This window comes from Tupaia chinensis, unplaced genomic scaffold (genome assembly GCF_000334495.1).
Source record: "Tupaia chinensis unplaced genomic scaffold, TupChi_1.0 Scaffold000276_2, whole genome shotgun sequence".
In the NCBI taxonomy this organism is placed as follows: domain Eukaryota; kingdom Metazoa; phylum Chordata; class Mammalia; order Scandentia; family Tupaiidae; genus Tupaia; species Tupaia belangeri.
In genome coordinates, this window is record NW_006159759.1 from 1818119 (window position 1) to 1845957 (window position 27839).

Sequence of the window (27839 nt, forward strand, 5' to 3'; positions counted from 1 at the left end):
GTGGGGGGGGGGGTGGGGGGGGGGGCAGCATCAAGACTCTTTTGGCGGTGCTGTCTCTTACTCGTGGAATAAATAAGTCAACTGAAAACAAAATAAACAAACAAATGAAAAAGCCTACAGACCATCAGTTCCCTAGGCTAACAGAACATATACTGTACCTCCAGAGCTAGGCCTGAATCACATGTGGCCTTAAAAATTAAAAATAAGAAATAAAGAGTAGTTTCTTTCAATAATTTGTCCTGTCACGGGAGCAGTATTTGGAGGGGGCATTGGCGATGAGTTCAGTAGCCTCAGTGCATATCTGCAGTGACTTGAAACATACAATCTCTGCATGTTCTATAACCAAAGCAAAGAAAAACATGAAGAGCAGAGCGCATTCCAAGGCAGAGCTCTGGGCACATGCCTGGAGGCTGCGCCCGGCTCGTCCACAGCCCGTGCAGCTGTGGAGCTTGGAAGACTGCTGCAGGACTGCTGGCTCAGCCCCAGAATGTCAACCTCATTTCGATTTACTGGCTCTTGTTGCTTTATGTCATGCTGACCTTACTGTTAAACACAGGTTTGTTTGCTTTCTTCCTACTCATGGAAAAATAAGGAAAGCACGACTTTTAAGCTGGTGAAAACTATAACTGGCAAAGCACTTTCAGAGAAATGTGCATTAGGCAGCTAAGAAAGCATCCTCTAGCCATTATGTTAAAGAAAATGCATGGCCTTATTAACTGCGCTGGTGACAAGAATATCATGGTCGTTATTTAGATAGCTAGGAACAAAATACCTAAATAGTATTGTAAACAGTTTTCAAGACACACTGTCGCTTATTGTTATACTTTTTTGATACTGGTCTCAATATTTCAAATTTTTATATAGCCAATGTACCAAACATAAATGATGCTAAGTGAAAGCCACATTTTCCTCTTGTCAGTGATATATAAAGCTTAACTTCTCTATGTTTGAGTTTTTTATTTTTATGAATTATTTCAGAGAACATTGGTTTTATGGGGATTTTTTGTCATTAAAAATATCTTTTATTTCCCTTTTCCCAGAAAACCTTACATTTTAAAGTATGTATCCACTAGACTATGTTCCTATAAAGAAATGTTTGGCTTTTTCCTTAATGATTTATTAGTCAAAGACATATCAATGAGAGCTGATAAGTAGCATAAGTAACAACTATGTCCACACTGACTTGACACTTTTTGTGTAGCTTCAACTTGGTAGATACAAACTTATTATTTTTTTAATATAGAAAAATAATCAATAGTTGTATCATAGCTTTCCTAAACTAGGTTAAAAATCAGGTATTTGAGAAGAAAATTCATTATATAAAATTAGTTTTATCTCTTATACAGACTTTAAAATTTATGAGAAAGGCCAAAAAATGTATATGCAGAGTCAATTTAAGTATACCGTGTTCTTGTGTAAACAAAGACATTATTCCGCTTGTTCTCATAGGGTCAAAATGCCATCTAGAATTTAACTTTATATGAACAATATTAGACATGACAAGGAGGAGAGAGATTTTTCCAGTGGCAGTCTTTAGAACTCATCACTTTAACCAAAAAACTATCTCCTTTTGATCTTAGTCATAGAAAAATTGAGAGCAGGGATTGTCTTAGAAACATGAACAAAACCTTTTTAATACAATTTGGGGGGACAAAAGAAAATATAAAAGTTCTCTGTATTTCAAAAGGAGTAAATATAACTTACAAAGTTAAATGGAGAATCCCTTTGAACAGCACCTTAAATAGTTTCTCCTTAATTACTGAGCAGCATTCACGTGGATAACACAAATCAGGGTGATTATCTGTGGCAATAATAAAATGTTAAGTGTTAATTATCACTCATTGTCCAAATTATAAAAAAAAACACACACACACTGGTCACCTGCCTGCCCACAATCCTGAAAGAATGGATGAGAAGGGACTGTGGTGTGACTTTCCCTGTTTCCCTTTCTCCTCAGCGAGCGCACATGCCCCAAAATAAATAAATAATGTGGGCAATAAGATCTTGAAAAAAGTCAAGTCTAAGATGTGATAGAAAATTGGTGTAGAAATTAGATAAGCATGTACGGTCAAGAAATGTCAAAGGCATATTCCAAGCAGGTGCAAAACTGAATACATATTGAGAGCAGGGAGTATGAGGTAAGGATTGCTCATGAGACTGAAGAAGAAACCAAGGTCCAGGCAGTCAGGTGCCTGTATACCATATTAATGAGTGTGCTTTTCATCCTTCTGTAGGAAGGGAAGTGGCCTAATTCATATGGTGTATGAGAAAACTGTCTCCTACTACCATATGGAGAACAGCACTAGAGACTAGTCCTGGAAGTAGGGAGAACATTTTTTAGGAAGTTGCAATATTTTGGTGAAAATGATGGTCATAAACATGAAGAACTGGAGGTGATCATGACCTCCTCTTTAATTTTCCAGAAGGGTTTTTAAAGACATAATGTAGGCACATTGACAGAACTGATGAAAGTTGATTAATTAGACTACATAAACTGTCAAACACAAGGCAGATGTTTAACTAAATTGCTTCAGTGTCGAAACTGCAAAATTTTCATCAAGACAATAAAAACTTAGTTTGACCAATTCCAGTCATCCAAATAATCTGTACCCACCCCGACTCCCTGCCAATATCCCACCTTCGCGTGGCCCTCCAAAGACAAAATCCAAGCCTGTGCATGAAGGTTAGCCTAGAACAACTTAAGGTTCACCAGATGGGACAGAAAGGGAGACTGAGTTACACTGAATTAATACAAAACAAACACAACCTTTGTATAGACCCTTCTTTGAATGCCATTGCCCAGTAGAGTTACAAAATGGAATATGCAAAGAGAAAAAAAGTGTAATTCTCAATATAGGATCTTGACTTCACACGTCCTCCCCAGAGAACAGGGAATTGAGGAGATAGAGCTCATGAGCAATAATTGGGAGAACAAACTTGTTATCTAAGAATGGCAATCTCTTTTAGTTTCAAAGAGACATTTTGTGGATTATCTCATTCAATTTCTTTGAAAAGAGGGTCTTCTCTTTTTAATTCTAAGCAGACAGCAGCTAGGAAAGGAAGAACCATCTACATGCAGTGGCAGTAAGAAGGGTCTGTTTTTCTGGTCCTTGTGAGCCACTCTGGTGTCTTGTTATGCTGGTCACAGAATCCATTGCGGTTGTTCCACAGTCAGTTTTATGGCCTGTGAATTCATCTGTTTCTACTCTAGTACTACAGAGGGCTGAGATTTTGCTGACTTGATATCTTCCATTCTTGGCTGTCTCAATAGCGTCTTCTGCGGTCCAGCTGGTTTCCCCATTTGGCCTCTGCTATGCGGTCATTTGGCCACTTCTAGAGAGCCACTGTTTCCCCCCTGGTCAAATCCCACCCAGCTGGCACCATTCTGAATGCAGACATCTCAGAGATGTTTCAACCTTTACAGCTAGGTACAAAAGATTCCGTTTTCTTGGACTTTCCCTTACTTGTCTGGATATTCTACTGTCCATCTTACTCCCTTCAAGATTCCCCAAATGTGGGCATCTCACCGCCTTGGCTACCTTTTCCTTCTTCTGAGTCAGGGTTCCTCTTCAGTCAGAGGCTGTCAGTCAGAGGCTTCCCGAGGGTCTCAGACTTAGTTCTTGTCACCTATTCCTGTTAGTTTTCATGACTGAGTCTATCCATCTCTTGAGGAGTAGTCTGTAGAAGACTGTTTTTCCTCTTGAGAATGCCCATTCTTCAGACTTACCTTGCTATGAATTTCAAAAACCAGTCGAGAAAGTCAGAAGATAAATGTTGGTTTTCTTCAGCATTTCTGATTATACTTCTAATTCTCTTTGGAGCAACATGCTGAACTCCAATTGACTGAAAAGGTATTATCAAAAAAGCAAAACAAAACAAAAACAACTATGAAGCTTAATGTATTTCGGTTAACATACACTGTGAAAGTGCTTCGGGTATTATCTAAAGTTTTCTGTCAAGAGGGTGGTCTCCCTCCATGTGTGGCTCGCAGTTTTCCTGGCATGCCTGGTGACAGATGCAAAACTGTAAAAATAAGTGATGATAGGGATCCTAACAATACTATCACAGACTTGTGTTTAACCTAATTTTTTATACTCCTTATAAAATATTTTTAAACTTCCTTCCACATAGATTTTCACATTTTGTTATGTTGAGGTTGATGGACATTCATTCAAAGTTATCCATTCTGTGGCTTATTACTAAAACTCATAAAACTTAGCCAAGGATGTAGGAAATCGCCTCACTCTCATGATCCAAGTCTTTTTTTTTTGGTTCTCATGGTTACTTTCAAAGATATTTAGTCCCATATACTCTTTGAATCCAATTTCACACACTTAGTCCCTCATCTCTGAATGAGGAAGGCAATGTTTGACAGTGCACTGGAAATCAACCTGAAAGTTTTTGCTGAGAAGAAACTCCATTTTGTATGCCTGGCACTGGTTCTCCGGCACTGAGTGGGGGATAAAAGCAAAGCTGTAAAAATTAGTGATGGTGGGTGCCTGAAAACACCATTTAACTTATTTTCAATCTGGTGTTCAAAATTAATCGCTGTTTTCAAGCTCAAGTCAATTTCAGAGGAATGATTTTGTGACTCACGTAAGAAAATGGAGTCAGAGAGCTCAGCTTGACAGGTGTCTTATATTTCTTGACTGGTGGTGTGAAATGAATCATCTTCAAATAATGTGTTTTCTTAAAAACGGTACTGGGAATTGAGCTCAGTGATTCTTATTGTTATACTGGATGATAATAAAGAACAAACCAAGCTCTCTCTCTTTATCAATGAATTAGAGCACCTAAAACATCAATGCACTTACTTACATGGTGCACACTGATGGTTAGTACCTTCTGGGACCAACAGTTAGCATAATGGCTAGTCGCTGGACTCCCATGTAGTTGACCACGGGTTCGTGTCCCAGACACAGTGGCTTAAAACTCACGCCGGGTGCATGTGCATGCGTGCCCAAGATCCCGAGAGGATAATGGAGGAGAAGGGATTGCAGTGTGGCCATCCCCTCTGGGGGGTGATTTCTCGCTTTCTGTCTCTCTGTCTCTCTCTCTCTCTGGCGAGTGCATGCACTCTATAGTGCACTGGAAATCAACCTGAAAGTTTTTGCTGAGAAGAAACTCCATTTTGTATGCCTGGCACTGGTTCTCCGGCACTGAGTGGGGGATAAAAGCAAAGCTGTAAAAATTAGTGATGGTGGGTGCCTGAAAACACCATTTAACTTATTTTCAATCTGGTGTTCAAAATTAATCGCTGTTTTCAAGCTCAAGTCAATTTCAGAGGAATGATTTTGTGACTCACGTAAGAAAATGGAGTCAGAGAGCTCAGCTTGACAGGTGTCTTATATTTCTTGACTGGTGGTGTGAAATGAATCATCTTCAAATAATGTGTTTTCTTAAAAACGGTACTGGGAATTGAGCTCAGTGATTCTTATTGTTATACTGGATGATAATAAAGAACAAACCAAGCTCTCTCTCTTTATCAATGAATTAGAGCACCTAAAACATCAATGCACTTACTTACATGGTGCACACTGATGGTTAGTACCTTCTGGGACCAACAGTTAGCATAATGGCTAGTCGCTGGACTCCCATGTAGTTGACCACGGGTTCGTGTCCCAGACACAGTGGCTTAAAACTCACGCCGGGTGCATGTGCATGCGTGCCCAAGATCCCGAGAGGATAATGGAGGAGAAGGGATTGCAGTGTGGCCATCCCCTCTGGGGGGTGATTTCTCGCTTTCTGTCTCTCTGTCTCTCTCTCTCTCTGGCGAGTGCATGCACTCTATAGCAAAAACCTCTCAAAAAATAATTAAAAATAAAAAAAGTACCTTCTTCACCAGCCACTCCAACGTTGTAACCAACATTTCAATTTGTACAATACTGTATGTATTGGTGGCATAAGGTGGGATTTTAATATCTATGACTGGGCATTATAAAGATGTCTTTCACTCTGTATATATTTTACCAAAGAAAGGAGTGATTCTCAGACAATGAAATGGAAACAAACTAGTGGTTTGTTTTGTCCAAAGACAAAATAGAATCAACTTACATCTCATAATTTTCAACAATGCACTGTTGTGGTTACACAGGATTTAGAGGTCTGCCACCTATTCTACAAATATTCTCATATAAAATGTAATGTACTTAATATTAAAGTGAGAACAAATGTAATCTGATTGTTATTTCAGACTATTACTGCATGTTGGTTTTATTATTACAAATATAATTTAGTACAGTACTGGAAATATATATTTACTCCTTTAGTAAACAAAGTAAGTGCCTACCTAGAGTGAATGAGAAACCATGGAAGGTCTTTGGAGACACAAAGATAAAAGAGTAGAACAGATTTTGTGCTCTAAGTTCTAGTTGATAAGATGCCAGATATTGTTTGAAATGTAAACATGCTTATTTCTCATTCAGTCAACTAGATTTGGAGTAGACTAGAAAATTGAGCAAGTTTTATTAGATTAATTGGCCGTGAAAATGTTTCTATAACATCCAAAACTTAATTCATTCCCATTTAGTAATATATATTCCTTTTCTAAAGTTAACAAGCATGCCTCCAGGCCAGCCTGTGGCTTGGTGGTTAAGGAGGTTGGACCCCTGTGGCTGACCACACAATCTGAGTTTTGGCAGCTTGAGGAATACACCAGGTACATATCTCGGCATGCCTAGGATCCCAAGAGGAGGGAGAGATGAAGAGACTGCAGCAGCACCATGACCTTTGGGGGGTGCTTTCTTACTTTCCTTCTTTTATTCTCTCTGTCTCTCTCTGCCAAGTAACATGCCCTCAGGCAGAAATTTAGAAAACAAGAAAAGAAAAAAACATGCCTCCATGTTCAGATTTACAAACTTAAAAACGATGCTAAGAAAATTCATATTTACCTATAAAACAATACGCTATTTTTCAGGACTGGCAGGTGCTGTGGTGGTTAAAGGCCCTGGACTCTCACATAATCAGCTGTGATTTGAGTCCTGAACTGGGTGGCTTCCTTTCTTATTTTCCACTTTCTCTCTATCTCTGTCCTTCTCTGATCAAATTAAAATAAGTACAAATAAATACATAAATAAAGTTAAATAAAATAATTCTTTTTAAAACTATGCTTTTTTTTGCAAATACGTAAAATCTTGATTTTGATAGTTGGCAGAGTTTTACTAATTTCATTTACGTTAACTAATAAATAAAGAGAAAAAGTGGTAGGGTGACTATGAATAAATGAATGTGAGGGTCTCCTCCCAGTGTCACTGTCAGAGTCACTGTAACAGGCTAATGCAAGTGCAGCTCTCTAGACACCACTACTGTATTATCTATTATCTAAACACTTTTCAATGCAGTAGTTCATTTAAATGGCAAGAGGTTATAGTTTCCTTTTTCAAATGAGGTCAAGTCTCCCCTAATTCAAACAAACATGGACAACTTTGTAAAACGCAGAGATCTGTGATTAGTTATTTATGAGCAGTTTGGAGTTTATAAACCTTAATCAATTCCAGCACGCTATGAAAAAAAGAAGTATTTTGTCTAAATTATGTCAGCTGCCAGTAATTATGCTGTGGTATAACAGGCAGTTCAGCACCATGTTGAAGAACACCAATTCTGGAGCCAGACCAGCTCAATCCAATTCTAGGCCCTGCTGCTCAGTAACTATGGAACCACTCAATCTACTTCATCTCTGCCAGTTTTCTTCTCTGGGAAATGGGAGTAATAAGTTGAACTCTTCAACAGGGTTGTTATGAGGATTAAGTTTAAATAAGTAAGGTAATATTCCAGGTGCTGTGTCCAATATAAGTAGCTTTATCCTTAACAGGTAAGTGATAAAGAGTACAGAAAGTATTTTAAATTGATCTTACATAAACTATTTAGCAAAAATAATTTTTGTATTAGAGAAATTCAATAGATGGAATTTAAACAAAGCACTGTTTTTGGGAAAGGAGACTAAGGATACACAGTTATAAGTTAAGAAAAAAAAATTAGACATAAATGGGGACCAGCAGATGGCGTAATGGTTGCGTTACTGACTAGCACAAGGCCGACCCTAGTCTGAATCCCAGATTAGGCAGATTAAAACTCACGCCAGGCACATATGCATGTAGGTCCAAAATTCCAAGAGGCGAATGGAGGAGAAGGGACTGTGGCATGGCCATCCCCCCGGGGTGGGGGGGGGTGACTTCTCACTTTCTGTATCTCTGACTCTCTGGTGAACGCATGCCCCTATAGCAAAAATTTCTCTAAAAATAGAAAATTGGATTTTAAAAAAATCAAACATAAATGAATAAAGCTATCAATCTGAGTAGCCACAACATTTCAATTCCTGTGTTGTTAACAGTTTGTACCTGGGACAGATTAGCCAAACAAAATCGACTGCATTTGAGACAGCCAGGTGACATGGTGGTTATAGACCTAGCTTATCCCCTCCATGAAGTCTTTTTTTAAAGGATATAGAAAATAATTTTTGAATTAGATATATATTTAATAAAAGAATATCAAAGCTATTTGAAAAATAAGATTAAATTATAAATCTAAAATTTTACTTCGATTTTTTTGTACTAGCAAACTTCAAGATTGCTCAGATCTCAAAAACTATGGGAACCACAAAGCAAGGTTTTCATTTTGAGACATAATTGTTTTCTGTAGCCTTTGTTCTAACAAGCATCCTAGAAATACAAAATAATTTTCTTTTTTTCAAATAAAATTTGAGTCACATATGTGAATAAAATGTTTAAAGGGAAATACAATGAATTTTACCATTTAAAAACTCTGTACTTCATCATGTGAGTAGCATACTTCTTGATTTCCCTAGTGTCTTTTATTTTTTCCCAAGGCAGAAATGAAATGGGACTTATTTTCAATGTTATCATTTCTTACATCTTGCAATTCACATTGTCTTACAATGTAATAGCCAAGTGGAATCATACCTGGTTATGTGAAAATTTCTCCTTGGTAGCTCCTCATAAAATCAGAAGAGGTCATTAGAATCAAGTGTCTTACATTCAATGAAATACAGTATATTCCTTATTCACCAATAGAATTTTATTCCTTCTACTTTGTTTTTTTTTCCCAGTACTAATATCAATTCCTATATACTAAAGAGCAGTAATCAATAGGTATTACTGAATTTTTTGAATTTTTATTACTGAAATTTGTGTGTGTGTTTGCTAGAGAGCGTGTATGCTTACCAGAGAAAAGGCAAGCAAGAGGAGAAAGCAGACCCCATGGGGAATGTCATGCAACAATTCCTTCTCCATCACTGCCTCCTTTTGGAATTTTGGGCATGCATACACATGTTAGCATGTGTCTCAGGCCTCTGGGTCTGGGAATCCAGCCTCATGGTTGGCCATGTGGGACCTGGCTGCCTTAACCACGAGGCCAAAGCTGGCCCAGTATTACTGGTTTTTAAGCTGTGAATTACTAGAGTACCTTCTATGCACCAGGTCTCATACTAGATAAGAGCTTTCCATATAAGAGGACTTGAAAAAGTTTATAGACAAATGGAATTAAAGTCTGAGTTTATTTTGGTACAAAAAAATCATTTTCAAATCCATGCATAGTTATTTTTTATAATATGCACTTTCCATAAACTTTTTGACCACCCCTTGAATATAATCTCTAGCCCTTACAAAAGATATTACAAGTTAAATATTATCAGTACTATTATGCAGAAGACGAAATAGAGGTTCATAGTAGTCAATTAACTTGAAAAACAATTTCTTGCACTATTTCTTCTTCCAATGACATTCTTATTACTTTTTTTCAAGTAATATTATTTCTACAGGCCTACATATTAAATCTCTTATAATCATTTATATTTGAAATATAAAGAAACTTAAATTAATATAATGGGCTGCCTGTTTAAGCCTCATGAAGTTCAATCAACCTTGGAGTTCTTACTGAAACTGTAAGAAGCTTCTAGGGGTAAAAAGTTAATCTGCTGGTTAAATCAAATATAAACAGCATTAATTTCCTAACATCACAACCTCTGCCATGGAATCCATCAAAGATTAAGAGAAACTCAACTTCTCCCCTACCAAATTTGTAGTGAAAAGATCTGAGTGAGATTTAACTACTGGAAATGTATACATTCTAAGACAGAACATTTTCTTGAGAGTAACTGACATGTTTGAGAAACTGGTTTCTAATGACAGAAAATATCACTTTTGTTTCAAGGTTGGCTAATAGCTTCTAGATATAGAAATTACAATAACTTGTTTTAAAAATATATATACACACCTTAAAGAAAATAAAACCTTAAAATCCTACTCATATTAGGGAATTTATATAAATTATAATGAATATTTCATCCTTAAAAGTCAAATTTTTTTCTGATTTAGCTTTTGGGGTAGCTCTAAAGGACATGGAAAAAAGTATTTTTTAATAGTTGAAATTCCGAGGATAGGGACCAGCAGTTGGTGTAATGGCTATGTTGCTGGACTCCCACGTGGTCGACTGTGGTTCAAGTCCCGGACCCAGTGGCTTAAACTCATGCCAGGTGCACATGCATGCGCACCCAAGATCCCAAGAGGAGAATGGAGGAGAAGGGATTGTGGTGTGGCCATCCCCCAGGGGTGGGGGGGATGTGATTTCTTGCTTTCTGTTTCTCTGTCTCTGTCTTTCTAGCGAGCGCACCCACCCTATAGCAAAAACCTCTCAAAAAAAAAAAAAAAGAAATTCTGAGGATAAATTCTTATTCTCAGTATTTTCACTATTGTATTTGTTAAATAGTTCTCAAAAAATTGATGCTTTGGGGCTACCTGGTGGTGTAGTGGTTAAAGTGCTGGACTTCCATGTAGCCAACTGTGGTTAAAGTCTCAGACCAGGCAGCTTACTTTCTCACTTGCTCTCTCTCTCGTCAGACTTAAAGATAACAATAAAATAGGGACCAGCAGATGACATAATGGTTACATTACTGGACTCCCACATAGTCAACCATGGTTTGAGTCCCGGACCCAACAGCTTAAAGTTCATGCAGGGTGTGTGTGTGTGTACATGCCCAAAATCTGGAAAGGAGAGTGGAGGAAAAGGGATTGTGGCATGGCCATCCCCCTGGGGGGATGATTTCCTGCTTTCTGTCTCTCTGTCTCTCTTGCAAGTGCACATGCCCTATAGCAAAATTCTCTCTCTAAAAATAATAACAATAAAATAAATACAATAAAATAATTTTAAAAATTGATACTTAAATGCCTGTCTTATCTCATGGCTCAAATTTTTTACCTTTGTTTTAATCCTATATAACAAAAAGTTAAGATAAATAACTATAATCTTTCTATAAAAAAAAAAAGGTAAGAGTTAAATGCTAAGCACTTCCTTTGAAAACCATTTAAAGTTGGGGCATGTAGTAGAAAAAGGTAAAAAATGCAATATATAATCAAATTTTTATGTAATTCATATTTCAATTTTGAAATAAATTTTTCCTCAATGTATTAAAATGGTTTAGCAAAACTTTACAGTAGTATTTTTTTCCTGTAAATAAGATGTAAATTACAACAACCTGGTGCTGGACAGTGACCCAGCAGCAAAATGTGATGCTTTGTGAGGCTGACCTGCACAGGAAGGTTCCTGGTTGGCATCTGGAGGCCTCCCTGAATATGCCGGATATGCATGTGCCCAGATCTGGAACTGGCATTGGAGTATGACATCAAAACTGATAGGGAGGCCATGGATGGTACAGAACAGAGAAAATCAATATTTTTAATTAAGTCATTTTTATTTTGACCTTTACAAATCTGCACATTTCTAATGATCACAATGATTAAATGATGCAACATTCTTGGGACCAGTAGTCGGCGTAATGGCTATGTTGCTGGACTTCCATGTAGTCATCCGCGGTTCAGGTCTCGGACTCTGTGGCTTAAACTCACGCCGGGCACGTGTGTGTGTGTGCCCCGGATCCCGAGAGGAGAATAGAGGAGAAGGGATTGTAGCATGACCACGCCCCCAGGGGATGATTTCTTTCTTTCTGTCTCTGGGGATCTCAAAAAAAAAAGAAAGAAAGAAGAAAGAAAGAAAGAAAGAAAGAAAGAAAGAAAGAAAGAAAGAAAGAAAGAAAGAAAGAAAGAAAGAAAGAAGCAACATTCTTACTAAAACATTTTATGAACTTTGATTATATTGTCAAGAAATGGTCAATGGTCAATTTTTTGGGAAATTTCTATGAATTATAAACCATTGTTACAGTTATTCCAATTGCTAAGTGACACATTACTGAAATCATGTACAGTAAAAAAATATCTAAACCATTTAACTTAAGATAATATAGAATAAGTTGAAAATCTACAAATTGTGCGACAAAATTCAAATCAAGGGGGGGGAACTATGAGATATTCCTATTTGTTGAAACCATAGTATTTACATTAACTTAGTCAAAATACCAAGTTTTGGAATGCATATTTGTCATGAATTAAGAAAGGATAATTATCACTAGGAAACAAAAACAATAACAACCTAATTGATGATAGGCTAAGGTACGTAGGTAACAATGGAGGAATCCAGTGAACCTGAAAATATACACTGGTGAAATCACCTAGACAGAGACAGCCTATGCACCAATCTCAGACTCTTGTCAATGGCATTCATATAAATATTTACAGTCAAATGGCAGTAGTCACCCAGAGTTTTAAAAGATAGATTTGTCACTACTCTGACATGTAATACACTGTGATCTTAATTTACCTTCAATTCTTTGAACCTCATTGTCTTCATCTAAAAAGCAAAGATAATCTGTCAGCAAAAAGCTTTGCATTTAGAATGATATAGCACTTGGGTGGGCCAGTTAGTGGCTTCGTAGTTAAGGCACTGGACTCCCACAGGGTCTACCATGGTTTGAGTCCCAGACCTGGTGGCTTAAAATTTATACTGGGCACGTGTGCATGCATGCCCAAAATCCTGAGAAGAAAATGGAGGAGAAGGAATTGCAACATGGCCATTCCCCCCATGGGGTGATTTCTTGCTTTCTGTCTCTCTGTCTCTGTCTCTCCAGCAAGCACAAACACCCTATAATGGGAAATCTCTCTAAAAATAATAAATAAAATTAAATAATTAAAAAAAATACAATGATATATCACCTATAAAATTCCTTCACAACTAGTAAACCCTATAAAAACATAACTTTTCCAAGATACTTAGTAAATATGTTCTTAATGAACACTACATTTTATTACAGGTTGGTAACATGGATAAATTAATAAATCTTGGGTTGTCAAACCAATATATGATTTTTAATAACTGTGACACACTAAACTTACAGATATAGCACTTCATCTGTTGAAAATCCCCAAAAAACTTAGATTCAAAAAATTAGAATATTTAACTGAAAAAGGGGCCAGGGAACATGAGAGAAGGCAGTTTGGGTTGGAGTCCATCTAGAGGTTAGAATTCTAAGCTCTCAGCTGACTTTCCACCTATCACTTGCCTATCTCACTGGAGAAATTGCTGTATGTGTAGACCTGTGCCTTGCCATGGGAAACTGATGAGTAGCTGCTTCTTTCAAAAACTGGTTGTTTGTGGAGCTGGAAGGTTGACATGGTGGTTAAGAACACTGGACTCCCATGTGGCAACTGTGGTTCAAGTCCCAGACCTGGCAGCTTTCTCTCTCTCTCACTCTGTCCCTCTCTGATCAAATTTAAATAAATAAATACATACATACATACATACATACATACATACAGTTAAATGAAAATAATTTAATTTTAAAAAAAAACCTGGATGTTTGCACAGCCCCATGAATTTTTACATTTTCTGTATAAAGATCCTGTTTCTATTATTTAAGAGGTCTTTAGTTTTTAGCAAATTTTATGAAAAGAAAAATGATTTTATATTTATGATTCATGTATGCTGTTAAAAACCTTCTGTACTGATGGCTCAGTTACTAGGGTACTTCTCAAACAATGAATATGTATTTGTAGTAAGGAAACCAATCAAGGTAGAGGTGAACTGAGGACAGGAAGGGATTATTGTTTGTCCTTAAATTATCTCAATTGGCTATCTAAGCCTGGTGGAATTCATCAGATTCTTGTCAGATGGCTTATTTCATTTTTGCTAAGCAGCTACAAAATATGGTTCTTCTAAGAAATGAAATGAAAAAGGTTGGACTTACATTCAGAGGTTAATTACCCTTCACATACTTTCCTATCTTTACTCTTTGCAGAGAATTAAATTACTTATGTAATATGAAGCTATCTTTCACATGTTGTTCCAAGTTCTTTGCACTTAAGGAAGGGTTCCATTGAAATTACGTGGGAATAGCAAATGTCTGTTTTCAACTCCATGTGTATATGTACATGAGCAATGCCTACAAACATAATCTACATACAGCGAAGTTTCTTTCACAAAAGAGAGCAAACATGACAAGGGAGGCTAAAATTTAGAGAAAAGAGCTTGGAGGCTTGAATGAGAAAATGAGTTCTAAGCAGTGCTCTGACACTTCCTCAACTTTCTGAACCTCATTTTCTCTATCTGATATGTTATACTGTACTATTCATTCTTGACTCTTTATGCCTTCTATAGTGAGAGCAGAGTAGCAGTGGTTCAAATGTAAACTTTTAAAACAATTATTTAATTTTATTACTTTTAAATTTGCTATAAGGCACATGTGATCATCAGAGAGAGATTAAAAAAAAAAAAAAGTGAGGAAGCAAGCCATGAGGTCTGAGAATTGGCTGAGGTCAGCCATATGAGAGTCCAGCACCTCAACCATCAGTCCATGTGCTGGCCCCCAAATCTAACTTGTAAAATATTTTTATTTAACTTTATTCTTTATCTTCCTTTTTAAGAAGTATTTCTATTTAATTTTACCTATTTTTTTTTTAAATTTGATATAAGACACATGTGCTCACCAGAGAGCATGAGAGAGAAGGTGAGAAAGCAAGGCACCAAGTGCAGGACTTGAACTGCAGTCAGCCATGTGGGAGTTCAGCACATTAAGCATTATGCCACCTGCTAGCCCCTCTTCTATATATTCTTAATAATTGTATTTGTTTAATCTCATGCAACTTGAACTTGAATATTTCCAGTTAGTTACTGGAAAATGCAAGAAACATCTACTGCCTTTCTATTTTTCTACATTTCTATGAATAATCTGAATTTATTGTACTTATCACATTTTCCCCAAATTTAACTCATTACATCCACTTGATTATAAAAGTGAATAGCTATTATATATAACACAAATAAATCTCAAAATATTGATACTTTTACCTGTGGTACATTCAAACCTAATGCAGTTTTCCTTGAATTAAATCTTTTATTTTTCCTGTACTTTCTTTTTCAGTACATTTTAACTTTTTTTTATAAGAAGCATTTTTGGTTTGGTCAGCAACATTTTTCTTTCATCTTTCCATTTCCTACTCACTTGTTTAATAGAACCTTGATCTAAGCAACTATGTTTTTCATCAGACGTTCCTAAAATTGAATTTGACTTACAATTTGAAATGTTAATTTTTATTTTAATTTTTCTTCTTTTTTAATTTGCCAGAGGGCACATGCACTTGCCTGAAAAAGATAGAAGATGGAAAGTGAGAAAGTACCCTCCATGAGGCAATGGTCATGTGGCAATCTCTTCTCCATTTCTCCCTACTCTCAGGATTTGGGGCATGTGTGCACATGTGCCTGGCATGTCTTTCAAGTCACCAGGTCCAAGACTCAAACTGTGTGATGCTGTGTGGGATCTAGCTCACATATCCACCAGGCCATGGGTTAAATTCTTCTAAGTTATATTTAGAAAAGTCCACTGTTGGAGTTGGCAGGTGGTGTGGTGGTTAAAGTGCTAGACTCCCATAAGGTTGACTATGGTTCAAATCCTGGGCCTGGAGGCTTGCTTTCACTTTCCATTTCTCTCTCTCTGGTCAAATTTTAAAAATAATAATAATGAATAAAATTAACTAAATCTTCTTTTAAAAAAGAAAAATCTATTGTTTTAACTCTTGAAAATAATAAGCAAATAACTTCATACCCTTATTCTTGGATAAACCATTCAAACTGAGATATGAAAGTTTATCTTACTAATTAAATAAAAATTGTGAAATACCTTCAACTGAGTATTTTTAACAGTGTATATGTTAAATATAAACAAATTAGTTATTTAAAAATCATCTTTAAAATATGTATTTCAAATTAATAAGGGACTCTGTATTGATTTTTTTAAAGGTTTTTGTCTTAGGGCACACGAGCTTGTTGGAGAGAGAGGAGGAGAGAAATAGAGAGAAAGTGAGAAATCACGCCCCTGGGTGATGGCCACACTGTAATCCCTTCTCCCCCATTCTCCTCCTGGGATTTTGGGCACACACACACACATGCACCCAGCATGATTTTCAAGCTGCCAGGTCTGGAACTCAAACCACTATTGGGCATGTAGGAGCCCATCACCTTGACCATTACACCACCCGCTGGCCACTTCTGAATTAATTTGGAAGTCACTATGTTTCAATCTGTTCTTTGAATCAGTATATTTTCCCTATGGAACTTTTGGGTGATGTGAGGAGAATGTGTACTGTTAGAGAATGTATAAATTAACTCATCTTCTAATAAACAACGATTTCTTTACTTAATACATTACTGTTAAAATCGATTGTTACTTCTCATTTATTTTATTCATTTCTGCATGTCAAATTCATGATTTTTCAACATCCAAACACCATAATCTAGAAGCTAAAATAACGCCTCTTAGCCAGATATGTGATGCACTTGATTTTTTATGTAATTTATTTTTAAATTTACTTTTGGTTTCTGAGGATAGTTTAAGGTGATTTAAAATGAAAATATGGTCAGAGGGTCATAGGATGCTACAGAGTTGCATAAGCCTCTCAAACTCATCTGGGCCATGGGTTCTTATCTGTGGTTCAAGGACTGGTTTTGAGGCAGCTTGAATCCCAACAGTCTTTAGTGCCTGCGTCTAAATACATTTTCCTTAGCTCTTATCAGCTTCTCAGAAGGGATAGCAATGAAAAACATGTTAATAAACATTTCCATTTCTCCATCTCATTTTACAAATAGAAAACGTGAGACTCAAGAGTATGGAAGTCATCCAAGGTTACACAGGGAGTGAGTGTGAGAACAGGAGTCCGGTGCTGATTTGTAAGTTATGAGCAAAAAACAGTTTCCCTTCAATTTTCACTCTACTCACAATGCTTCACTTGGATGCCCACAGGTGTGGGCATTTTCTCCTGTAACAATTCAGTTCTTGCTGGATGTCAATGGGGTGTCCCACAGTAATTCGCTCCTGGTACTGTCCACCTGGAGTCAGTGCAGATCTATCAAGTTAAGAGCTCAGGCCCACAAAACTGCTCAGATGCCAATCTCAAGGTGGTGGCTCTTCAGATCGTTCACAACTGATGGCTGACTTGGCAGCTAATCAAAGGGTCCCACGACCACGACCTAGTTCAGTCATTTGTTAGAACAGCTCTTCAAACTCAGGGAAACGTTCGTGCTTACCAGCTTAGTATATAATGAAGATATGACAAAGGATATATGTAGATGAACAGTCGGATAAAGACATAGGATGGGGTTCATAATGGTTACGTACACAGGAACTTCTGCCCTACGGGAGCTGGGAGTGGGCCACCCTCCTGGCATGTGGCTATGTTTTTTCATCTTATAGAGAAACACTCTGAACTCTTTATTTCAGGGATTTCTATGAGGCTTCATCACATAGACACAATCCTATTATTAGCTCAATCTCCAGGTCCTTTCCTCTCTCAGCCTTGTGAGAGGTAGAGGGGAAAATTCCAAGCTCCTAATCACAGCATGGTCTTTCTGTTGGCCAGTTCTCATCTATGAGTCCACAAGAGTGGCCTCATTAGAACAAGATCCTCTTATCACCCAGGAAATTCCAAGGAACTTTGAGACTCTCTGCCAAGAAACTGGGTAAAAGACCAAATATGACAACAAAATAGGACCTTAGCATCTCTATCACTCTAGAAATTAGGAATATTTTAGGAGCTCTGTGTCAAAAACTGGGGGGCAGATATATATACATATAAATTACATATATAGATAGATAGTTGTCTCTATATATAGTTGTCTACATACACACACACACATACACACACACACACACATATACATAGTTGTTGGGAAAGTCATCATGTGTTTTTCTATGCAAAATGTTTCATAACTTTCCTGACAACTCTGTGTGTGTGTGTATGTATCTATATACACATATATTATTTTTCTTTTTAGTTAACAAGGCTAACTTCAGAATGTTACTGATGTGGTAGAGCACCCAAAAGAAGTGGATTTTCATTTGACAGAGACTGGTTAATTGTGACAAAAGTCAAAATAACATTTAATAAAGAGTTTATCAGTTCTGGAATTCATATCTTATCTATGACATCATTATTATTTTGTACAACACTCAGAAGGGTGATGCGAAAAAAAAAAAGAAAATAAAAAAGAAGGGTGATGCCAAATATAAAATGAATAGAATGATTCTATAAAACATATTTTATATTGAAATGTTTCAAAGAATACCTCAATAGTTCTGGAAATGGAAAGAAATGACATTGTCTTTTAAATGTGACCATTACTTTAAAGTATATATGTTTTTATCTAAATGCTTGATCTAAGAGTCATTAAAATAGAATCTTATTTTAAAAATGAAGACTTAAATTTACTTAAGATGAATGGGGGTAATAAAAGAGAAAATATTTCTTCAAACCAAACAAGGACTTAAAAATAATGACTGAATGAATGTTCCTCACTGTTCCCTAAGACATTAATCAATATGTATCAAGCTCTTATTATGTGTCATTCAAGAACTTAAATGGTTAACTAAGTAGAAGACAATTATAGCAACAGTCTTATCAGATACTAAGAGTATTTACTCACATGAGAAGAATTCAAGGAAATTCAAGCCATAAAAATAAGTACATCTTAAGTCATAAGTTTCTATTCTGTTGGTAGAGTTCAGAGAATAGAGGAGTGAGTATAGAGCGAAAGAACACAGTCTGGAGCTGACAGAGGTTGGGACTGTATAGGCTGACCAAAAACAAAACAGTGAGTCAAGTTAAAGTGTGAAATTCCTCATAGTTGCAAACTTTGGAGTCTTTGGAGAACAAGGAAAATAAAAAATTCAATAAAAATACAAAATGTGCCTAAGTATCTAGTTGAGAATTTTATACAGTTTCTAACTAAAGTAAGGTTCATTGAGAAAGAAAAAAGGAACCTAATGACTATCTTAAGTAGGACAATTGTCATGGTTTTATAGTGTCATTAAAAAGATTCAAGGGGCCAGGCTGGTGGTATAGCAGTAACATGCTACCCAAGCAATGCTGGTTCCATTTGGAAGATTGTGGGTTCAGTTCCTCAGGGGGCCTATAAATGCCAGGCATATATGGTCTTGATCAAAGCCATGATTCTCGTTAAGTGGGAGGACTGACTTGAATCATAGCATAAGACTCTGTTGAAGGTGCTTGTTTTTCTTTTGATCTCTCACTCCCTTAAGAAAAAAAGTTATTAAGCTTAAAAAAATAAAGATATCAGGTCTATTCATCATAGCACAGGCAGACTCAGGCCTCATGGGGGGCCCTGGTTCAATTCTTAGCCCATCCTAAAGCCAGCCATGTATATGGTGGGCACTTGTAGTCTCAGCTATTTGGGAGGCTGGTACAGATGCAGGAGGATCACGACACAGTTAGACCCTCTTCAAAAAAAAGACAAAAAATGATATTAAATACATGAGAAAAATAGAAAACATTGAACAAGAAAATAAAAAACAACTTAAAACTTGAAAAAAAAAAAGGCATGTACTATTACATTAAAATGCCACAGCAAATAAATCTTTTCCTGTTATCATCTGCAAAGGTTTTCATTTAGGAATTATTTAATTGCTAATTCTTTCCCAACCTCTGTCACTGCTATTATGACTTTACTTTTATGTTTCTTTTCCAAATAAAAATCTGAGCAGACAAGGAACTCAAAATAAAGTAAATCAACAGAACAGCAACTCACTGCATGAGGGCAGCCTACCCAAATAGACAGAACGGGGGAGAAGTGGAGGGAGGGATGGGCGGTAATAGGGGAGAGAGAGGTGTTTCAGTCCCTTCACAGATTATGGTTCCTTATAAGGTCATATTCAATTCACTGCCAGGAACAGCAATAGAAAGAAAATGTAACAAATTAGCCTCTATTACATTAACAAAGGTTACAGCTTCCCATGTACAGTACTTTTAAGATTCCTCTCTGTTCTAGCTTTGAAGGTCAATGAGCATTCCCATGAATCTTTGCATGTTTATACCAAAAGTACAATGTGAACTTTGGCAAAAGAAGTGACTCTGGCTGAGTTGGGATTTTGAGGTTGATACTGTAAATACAATTGAAAGCTAGCCAATTTCACACTGTTGCCAAAGAGTTAAAGAATACATTTGTAAGTGGCTCCAAAGACTCAGAAGTGATGCCAGACAGAGCTATGAAAGTGGAGATGTGGTTTGGCATCAATAACTGCTCTTAGTGCTCTCCCCATGGTTCCGTAGGGTACAGTTACAAGTCTGCAGGGTCCCCCAAAGCCCAGCTAGCAGCAGGTCACATTAAGTCCCCCTGCCTCCAGGCTGCCTGCTACATACTTATACCTGTCCACACTCACTCCCTGCAAACTCCCTTTCAGTGAACTGCCTTGTTAGAAAGTAGCTGATCAGTTAATACCCCAAGGAGTAATAAATAGTACAGTATGCCTTCCTGTTAAAGGGACACGTGCCCCATCCAAAGCACATAATGTAATTTCGGTTATCAGGTGTGGATCTCTTGGGGAGAGGTTTTTGTGGAGTAAGGGCTTACTGAACATTTAGGCTAACAGAAAGGTTTTTTAAAGGGGTTGTATTTCTGTAGGTGACAATGACTAGAGCTAGACATTGAGAATAATGAAAGTCTAATGTCTCTTCATTTAAGATAATAAGAGAAGATGCAAATATTTTTCCTAAACAACTCAAGGTATTCATGTATCAATGCATTCAGATTCACAAGTGGGCCCTGATTCTGCTTCCACATAAATTTGCATTTATTTCTAAGATGTCTGTTTGAGATCTGGAGAGACAAACAAGGCAATAAATGTGTTTGACTCTCCACAATTCATAGTTATTGTTGGAAATTTCCAAACATCTTGTAAATAACAGTCTTTAGGGTGGGAAAGGGCTGGAAACCATCCCTCTTTGCCTTATGAGTAATGAACTTAAAACACATACCCTTAGGAAGTTCCAAAGGGAACTAAATTAGAGCCTCTTCTTTTACCATTGAGAGGTCAGTGGGTGTAAGGAGTTGCTTTTGGAAGGGACCAAGAGTAGACCAAAGTGCATCAGTACACAGCTCAGAACTCCATGGAGTCAATTAAAATCTACATCTGCTCTGACCCTAGAGCTTCTTGTGAGTTCTAAATTTTTCTCTTTTTCTTCTTAAAGATCAGAAAGAGGTGCTTCAATTAAAAGGATGCTTTTTTTCAATACCTTAATTCAAGTAATACTTGCATTGTGTTACCTAAAAGAAAGTTTTAGCACATGACAATGGCCCACGTGACCAGGTAATTGTACAAGGAAGGCATAGTAAATTAGTTATAATTCCTAAGTTTAAGACAGGCAAAGAGAAAGAAGAACAATGAAATCAATGATAAAAATCTCCTACGGGTGCCAGAATACTCCTGCTAACTACACTTTACCATTGGCACTTACAAGCCTTTCTTTGCCTTGATATTGATCTTTGAAATAATTTTCAACCTTCAAGGTCTGAATCAGCTCTCTCCTTTCTCATGATGGTTTCCTAAGCTTCATAGCAGGAATTAATTTCATCTTCCTAGGAAGACCCTCTTTAATATGGCAGCTTTAGAAAGTTGGCACAAAAGACCAGAGAGCACTAGAGTAGCCTTGCTGAAAATTATGGGAGTCAACACATCTTAGCTGACTTTGCACCTCCTGAAGAACTCTCACTCTTTATTAAAGTTACACATGAAATATCTGTGAACTTAAGCTCTATGGAACAGTTTTCAGTAAATTAGATTTTAACTTGGATAAGAATTTTAAGTAATTATAATTCAAATATGTTAAGATACTCATTCCTACCTCATACTACGTCTCCTACTTCTCACTTTACATTGTAACTCCCGTAGGATTACTGTTGGATGTATAAAAAAAACCTCAGATACTTTTGAGGCTTGAAGCATCTGAAATAAAAACAAAATAGTATTAAATCTTATTATGAAATAGAAATAGTAATTTGACTTATACTGCTAAATGATGTCTATGAGTTCTCATACTATTAGAGAAAAAAAATTAATTTTGCATACCTTCTCCATTTATTTTCGTACTACGGGTGAATTATAATTCCTTATAATATTGATCTCCAAGATTTGAAAGCTTTCACATTACCTATCTCATGTGCATTGTTGTCCACAAAAAGACCCCTACGAAAAAGCAGAGGTTTAGGACTGCTGTATTTTTGAAGGACAGAAAACAAAGCTTAGAGACATAATGCCTACCCAAGGGTAACGACTGAGCTTGAGAAAGAAATGTGGTCCTGGCCACTCTCCTGACTCTTCTGGCTACAACTAGGTTAGACTAAGTTGTTTGTTTGTTTGTTTATAATGAGAGGATCAGTTTGGAAAACTGATAAGAATTCTCTACCCTGAACTCTTCAACAGACTCTGGTTGCTAACTGGGCTGCCTACTACAGAGAATTACCTGTTGTTAAATTGTTTTCTAGATTTTTTTTTTTGAAAATGCATAAAAGGTTCAAACTATATACTTAACAGTATTGATTTCTTATACTATTAAATATTTTTAATTTTAAATTATTTGAAACTAAGTTTATTCATCACTGCTGTCCCATCCAGTGATCAGAGCATAGGGGGAGTTCTCAATTAGTAGTTTTTCAATCTTGCACCTGAAAATGAACACCTATTAAATTGTACATTGTGTGACACGTTTTAGGCAAATCACTTGATACAGTAAAAAAAAAACCTAGTACACCATTAGCCTAACTCCAGCATCATGATAAATATGAAAATTATCATCAGTTTTGGAAACTCTATTACTTCACTAAGGTTAAAAGGAAGAGTAATGGGAACCAGCAGTTAGCGTAATGGTTATGTCGCTGGACTCCCACGTAGTCGACCGTGGTTCACGTCCCGGACCCAGTGGCTTAAAACTCACGCCGGGCGCGTGTGCGTGCGTGCCCAAGATTCCGAGAGGAGAATGGAGAAGGGATTGTGGCGTGACCATCCCCCCTGGGGAGTGATTTCTCGCTTTCTGTCTCTATGTCTCTCTCTGTCTGTCTGGCTAGCGCATGTGCCTTATAGTGAAAATCTCTCCAAAAAAAAAAAAAAAAAAAGAAAAGAAAAAAAATCTGTAAGTTCCCAGTAGTTTCACTGGTTCTGAAAAAAATACGAGAGGAGAATGGAGAAGGGATTGTGGCGTGACCATCCCCCCTGGGGAGTGATTTCTCGCTTTCTGTCTCTATGTCTCTCTCTGTCTGTCTGGCTAGCGCATGTGCCTTATAGTGAAAATCTCTCCAAAAAAAAAAAAAAAAAAAGGAAGAGTAATAAGATCTGTAAGTTCCCAGTAGTTTCACTGGTTCTGAAAAAAATAATAAAAAAGGGTCTTAAGAACATTGTACTTTCTCATTACTATAGTACCTTTAAAATGTTTCCACCGCACAAAATTTGGATCGTATTTTCCAGTGTTGAGATAAGGAGCAAATGATAATAATGATAACAATAGCTACTGTTCAGTCAAGACTGTTTCATGTAATGCTAACAATTTATATTAGTAGCCTATGTGACAGATTAGGAGCCCGAGGTTTAAGAAATTTGAATTTAAAGGCAGAAAGTACAACTTCAGAGTTTACCATTACTCTGTATGCCCCATGGTAAGCTAATACACTAACACAGGGTGACTCCTGGAAGAGGAACAAAAAAATGAAGGTATAAAATCTTTATCTAGTAAATAAGTTTTCTTTCTTTGTAAATTGCAGCCCTTCTACTGTTATAGGAAGAAAAACATAAGTAGCCTTATACGCAGACTTTCTTGAGTCAGAAGAAGCCTAGAAACTGACACACTTGAGGTAAAATTACCAAAGGAGAACAACTAGTCTGGGGCCTACAGCAGAGTCGGCACCCAAGAGCTTGTTCCTTCCTTGACCCCATCAGGAATTTGGATTTTCCAAGAGTTGAAGCTAACAGATTCCATTGAGGTTTCAAGACATGGCAGCCAATCTCACTGCGAAGTTTGATGAAACTGTGTTTTATATTCACAAAGATCTGAGGTTACTGATAGTAATGGGTCCTAAAACCTGGAGCTCTCAGACTATAAGGTACTAGAGAAATCAAGTTTTCTGTTGCCCAAATGAGCTTAGTTTAGAGGATCTCTTAAATATTCACAACGTTGGTTATTTTCTGGTCACATCCCAGCCTCCTTACTCTGCACATGGTGCCAAAATTTCCTCCACGACTCATTGTTCCGAAGAAATAATTCAACTTCCTCTCAGTATCTTTAAAGTCTAGTGAGCTCCCCTGTTTGTCAGTGGCTGTTGATAAAAGTCTGCCAGCAAGTTTTGTTTTTTCAAATTTTGTCACAGGGTGTATTCACCAGGGAGAGAGAAAAAGAGAGAAACAGAGAGAGGGAGAGGCTCCCAAGGGGAATTGTCATACTATTATCTCTTCTCCTCCATTTCTCCCCCTTATTAGTGAAGCAAGCATGACTCCATCTTGGAGGAGCATCTCCAAGAGAAGTAGGGTATGAAGCAGGAGCAACTCCATCTTGGAGGAGTGGCTTCATTATAAACTGTTAGATTCCTATGACTGGAAACTTGTCTTCTCCTCTGGGCCTAAGAGTAAACAGAGTAATTAACATTCCTATTATCTTTAAACCCCACTCCTCTTAACTTCCCTAAAATGTTCCTTAATGATGTAATCATCAGCCAGACCCCTTGCCTGAGCCATGAAGACCATTAAAATTCTATTGTATTTAGGCAGAAACAGAACCTACCCCAAGAAGGATTAACCTGCTTTTCTTGCTTCTGTAACTGTGCTTTTGTTTTTACACTGTTAAAACCCTACCCCCTACCCTTCTTCCCCATCTGAGCCCACTACACCTTACCCTTGTGAATCATCACGTCATCCTGGACGTGATTGTGCATTTTTGGCCTATATAAACTCCTTTCTCCTTTCACTCGGGGCTGCGGGGTTTTGAGAGACACGAGTCCTCCCATATGCCACCGGCTTAATAAACTCCAATAAATTTGGCTATGTCTGGATGTCCTCTTATTTCTCGCTGAGTAGACTATAACATTAGGATTTTGGGCATGCACATGTGCCCGCGGTGTTTCTCAAGGCACCATGCTAGAACTCAAACCATGCAATCAACGTACCATGTCGAATCCAGCTTCCTTAACCACCAGATCAGGGAGCTGGCCTCAGAATTTTTTTTATTTTTTACTTTTTAATTTACTAGAACCTGAGTAGGTCACGGTCTTACTCAGCTTTCTTCACACATTAATATAATCTCCCTGACCTAGCAGGCATTCAGGGGAGAGACCGCTAACCCACCTCATCTTGACCACCTGATGTTGCTTTCATCTCTTTAATTTGCTGGGAAGTAAAACAGTAAGAAAAGAAGTACACTTCTTTAGAAAAACTTGATGACAAATTATCAGATAGATATTATCTCTGTTTTCTGATGCTGGCCGATTAGAGTTGCTCGAAATTACACAACTAGATCTCTGGCTTAACCACAATTCCACCTAGGTGGTCTGACTCCAAGCCCAGCCCTATCTTCCATTAAACTATAATTCCTGTGGTCTAGTGAATCTATAAGAACAAAACATCCACAAGAATACACATATATACTGGAATATAATGTATACTTAGAAGTTAGCAAATTGAAATCTCATAAAAAGATACAAGAAATATATGCCTTCTCTGATAAGGAGTAAATTCACATTTTACACAATTGCAGTGAACAACACCGGGCTGGGAGCCAGGAGGCAGGTGCCAGATACAACTGTGACCTCATCACTATTGTCACTTGAAAATATCTCCTGTTTGTTCAGAGCCTGCGTGCTTTACAACAGTCTGGCCACAAGTGATTGCATTCCCTGTTTAGGGGCCTCCTGCAGAGCCCCTCATTTCTGTCACTCTGCTACCCCTAAGTATTTATTCTCTTTCTTCTCCCACATTACTATCACTCCCCAAGTCTGCTTTTTCTGATTCCAGTGTTTTCCTTTGCCTTTCTTTCCACAGTCTAACCTGTCCATCCAAAGTACAGCTGCTCTTTGGAACGTGGGTGTTGAGAGGTAGCTGCAGAGAAGGCATTTATTACACAGACTGCTCTGTATTGAGATGAAGAGTGTTGCTATGGGCCATTTGCTATGAGTAACTTTTTAAAGATGATTTCCATTTGGGGCCAGCAGATGGAGTAGTGGTTACATCAATGGCCTCCCACATGGCTGACCATACTTCCAGTCCCAGACCCTGTGATTTGAAAATCATGCTGAGTGCATGTGTGTGCACAGGTGCCCAAGGTCCCAAGATGAGAATAGAGAAGGGATTGTGGCATGGTCATATGCCCTAGGTGATGATTTCTCACTTTTCCTCTCACTGTCTCTGTCTCTCTCTCCAGCAACAGCATGTGCCCTAAGGCAAAACCTCTTTAAAAAATGATTTATGGGGATGGGCAGGTGTCATGGTGGCTAAGGGCACTGGACTCCCCACATGGCTGACCATGGTTCAAGTCCTGGACTTGAATTATAAACAAAACTCACATATGGGAAAGTTTCATTTCTAATATTAAAAAGTTTTAAGAGCCAGCCAGGCAGTGTGGAGGTTAAGGCATCTGGATTCCATATTCTGGCTGCACAGTTTGAGTCCAGGACCTGATGGCTTGGAAAATATACCAGGCACATGTACGTGCATGTCCAAAATCTCGAGAGGAAAATGAAGAAAGGACTGCAGTGTGGCCATCTCTCCTGGGAGGTGATTTCTCACTTTCTCTTCTCCCTCTCTCTGTGTGTCTCTCTCTTGCAATCACACAAGCCCTACAGCAAAACCTAAAGTTTAAAAAAATCTGTAACATATAGTTGGATTAATGATTCCAAATAGGAATATATAAATGAGAAGAAACGTGACTCACTGGAGGTCTAAAATGCGTAATCTTTTATATAACAGTGAATCATATTTCATAGGCACTTCCGGGTCGGTTCTAGTCTCTTGAAAGACAGGTGAAAATAGCAGCAGGCAGCTACCATGCACAGGAAGTATGATACTTGGGGTGATAGTTTTTGGTTCTGCCGATGGTTTGGTTTATGAAAGTGATGAAGAGGTGAGGTATTTTATTCAGCTGACTATTACACTGCTTAACCATATACGGGTTCTTCCTCACAAAACAATTTGGAGTAGCTAGTTCAGGTTTCATGATGACCAAAATGTTATAGGATCCATTTTGCTTTCATTCTGTGGCCACAAAAAGACTGCTCCACTCTCAGCCTCTCATCCATTTTCCAGGCAGGAAGGATAAGAAAGGCCACAAAAAGAAAGAATTTAGCATTTACTACAAGAAAACAAAATACAGCTAGAAAGTCTCTATTTAGGACTTCCACTTACACCTCATGAGCAGGAACTGTATCAGATAGCCCACATATTGCAAAGGAGGCTGAGGGAGGTTTTCCAACTGGGCATATGGTCACCCTAAACAAAAATCTAAGATTCCATGAAGAAAGAAGAGGAAGCCAGATTTTGAGTAGGCAACAAATAAGAGTTCCTGCCCTGGGCCCATAGGCTACATACGGTTATAGGGAACTAACAGTCTGGTAGAACATGAACAGGTAATGAACAGATGCAACCCAATTATTTATGCTTCAGACTACTGGGTCATCAG